Here is a 3,443-nt window from a genome sequence, read left to right on the forward strand (position 1 = left end):
ATTAATTCTCTGAAATTGGTGTCACCAAATTAAGTGTCTGTTGTGCTAAAGGAGAACAGAAAACATCTTGAAAAAACTTTGATTTTATCACTTTTAATTGGCTGGTAGGTTGAAAGTTTCAATTCCTGTGTATGTTCTTGTTTAACTTTTATATATGCTAAAGAAACAACAACCTGAAAAATAAGAACAGGGTTGAATGAATGGGTTTCAATATTTGTATCAAAGAGCAGTAATCTTACAAATAAAAATGGCATGTTAAATTTCTGGTCAGTCCGTCCGACTCATATTAATTCACGCACCTTTAGTACAACGTTAGTATAAAATTATACTAAAGCAACATCAATTAATATGGATCGGGGGGAGTATTACTTTTTGACACTAGACAAAGCATACATTATATTAGAAGGTCTCTTCATATTTCATTTATATGTTCAACAATACATCTTGCTTTTGGGTTGTTGTGCGCCGCTTTCGTCCAAAATATATGACGCCTTGTATGGAACGACGAATTAGTTTTCCCTAGTTTCTAAAAGATCCATGACATGTGAATTACCACTGTTGTAACAAAAAGTGCCATCAGAATCACAACATCAAAATTATCAAGCCAAACCAAAACGTGAATTACTAATGTTGGAACCAAACATATATTATTTTTTGGACAGTACACAGAACATATATATTAGAAGGTGTCTTCATATTTATCTCTCAATTTCTAAAATTTCCATGGCATGCATGTAAATTGCTAATGTTCGAACCAAATGAAATTGTAGTACTACATGATTAATCATAGTCAGGGAGGCAACTCTACAAGGCGGCTTGCGGTGGTCCTAATTGCAATTGGTGAGAACTTTTGGAACATAGATAGCGGAAAATGAACTTTAAACATTAGGAATTTATTAGATGCTAGTATTTTCTTAGCTTTATTACCGGTCGCTTCCAACAATTAGCTCTGAACATTAGTAATTAGGATTGTGGACACTTCCGATTCCACAATTTTATCAGAGCCAAGTCACTGGATCACATATTATTTACACTAGAGTGCTATTTGAAAACATCGAAACCATCAAGTCAAACTAGAACGCTAACAACAGAAACAAAGGGAGAAGAAGCAAAATCCAGAAAGTCCACTAATCTCGGAAGGAAGTGGGTACCGTACCAGGGGTAATGGCTGACTGGGAGCACAATGATCGATGTGATTGAGGTGATGCCGGAGCGAAGCGAGCGTGTAACCAGACAAGGGGACGAGGTGGAAATTGAACATATATAGGGACAGCCTTTTAACGTGGTGACTCTTTTTGAAATGTTCAGCAGGGAGATTTGGTCAAAACTCCAACCAACCGGTGCCACTAATTGATTGTTAACCTGTTGAGTGGGGCGTAAGGTTTTGATTTATGGTGGAACTAATTGTATTATTTTGGGAAAAAGTCACCATACCATTACTCAAAATCTAGCATCACAAAGCACACACAAACACCCCCCCCCCCCCTCTCCAAAGAAGTAGAATTTTTTTTAGAGCAAAAGGGCACGCAGCCCCGATTCCATTGCAAGCAACGAAACCAGTGTGACAAGCATTCACCAATACAGCCCGCGGAGCACAACAATACAGCTGTCTCAGCACAAGATAGAAGCTACCTGGGACTAAACTGCACCAGGCTAAACAGCTAACATCAAGCTCAAGTCTACTGAATAGAAAGTAAAATATAAAAGGTACACAGGGGGATCTTCATCTAGTCTACTCTTCAAACAGACAGAAAGAGAGTAACACCAGCATTTTTCAATCCTCTTTCTTCTTTTTTACTCATCAGTCCCGCCCCCCTGTGCAGCTTGAAAGGATCAACCGGGGTCTGGCCACATCAGCATAGGAGGATCTCTGGCCAGCTTCTCGAGTTTTTTCACCATAGCAGAGACCTGTGTTCTTGCATCGCTTGAGAACAGGACCTCCCACGCTGCTAGCTCCAAGGCCACCTGTCTCCAGATTTTCTGCATACCACACCATATAGATCGATTGAAACACAGGTCATTCCTGATCTTCCAGAGAGCCCACATCACAGTTGCATGTAAAGCATTCACCACTGCGTGTTTCTTATTGGACACCCACCAGGTCGCAAGATTCTCAATATTAGAGATCTTGCCAACTCCTGATATGTCCGCAATAGCTCTCCAGAGTTCAATCGACACTACACAATCAAAAAATAGATGGTGGCAAGATTCTACTTCAGAGCAAAACACGCAGGTCATGTCTGGGACATGCTGCCTCTTATCAAGATTGTCCCTGGTTAAGATCTTATTATTATAGACTAACCAAAGAAAAATTTGTACTCTAGGGACAATCTTCAGCTTCCACACATGCTGTGTATGGACAGGGAATATACCTCTAAAGTTTACAATGTTGTAAAAGGATTTAACCAAGTATTGCCCATTTGCACTATACTTCCAAACTGGAGTATCCTCACAATCTTTAAAAGTAATAGTACCAGCAATGGAGACAAGGTCCATCCAGTCAGAGATTTGATCACCCCTCAGACACCTCCTAAAATTGATCTTAAGATCAATTCCATCCCAGATTTTATAAATAGAAATGTTGTGCTCATTAGCCAAAGAATATAAATCCCAGAATTGAGTGGATAGTGGTGCATTCCCAAACCACTGATCCTCCCAAAAACGAATCTTCTTGCGAAGTAGAAATTATATGTAGGTCTTTGAGGATATCGGACGGTCTTCCACCTCCACTGATGGCGCGTTGACAGTGCCACTCCACTATTGAAGCAAACCTAGATTTGTTGCCTGTGGCTGGGAAGTCATCGAGGCTATGGTTCAGCCGGACTAGCGCGAGGAGAAGTCAACCCGAAGTGGTGCAGTCATCGTTGAAGCAGGGTACAAGCCTGAGAACAAAAACCCTAGACTTTGTCGGCGTCATCTTGTTGGTAGCATCAAGGTAAACCAAATCCTCTAAGACAGCCCTCACAGCCTCAACCTCACCACTCAGGCCTAATTTGGTTTCAAGAGTGGGCCTAATTTGGTTTCAAGGGTGAGGTAACCCAGGGCTCTAATCCCCCACGAAGGGATTTCCATGGACGTAGGGGATCCTGTCCTCCCAGCACAGGGATACCAGCACGTTGGTTTGGACAAAATAGGGGAGAGGGGAGAAGATCAGATCACGTCCCGAAAAAAATGCTAGAAACCTTCATGCTGAGGAAAGTTGGTTGGATGACAAAGCACGGAGGCTGGAGAAGGCGGAGGCCATCAGCTCAGTCGCAAGGAGAGTCACAGGCGAACGAGGCGAGGATTTTCTCCCTGACCTGTCGACACCGGGATATCTGACCCGGGGACAGGCCGTGGAAAGGCCAAGGATCTTCTCCCCTCACATCCTACCAAATGGGTTTGTTTACTTCCCCAGGTGCAACTTAGCCCGTGGTTTGCCCAACCGGGGAAAAGGCTGGAAT

The sequence above is a fragment of the Triticum urartu genome, chromosome 5A (genome assembly GCF_056163025.1).
Source record: "Triticum urartu cultivar PI428250 chromosome 5A, HENAU_Tu73, whole genome shotgun sequence".
Lineage (NCBI taxonomy): Eukaryota > Viridiplantae > Streptophyta > Magnoliopsida > Poales > Poaceae > Triticum > Triticum urartu.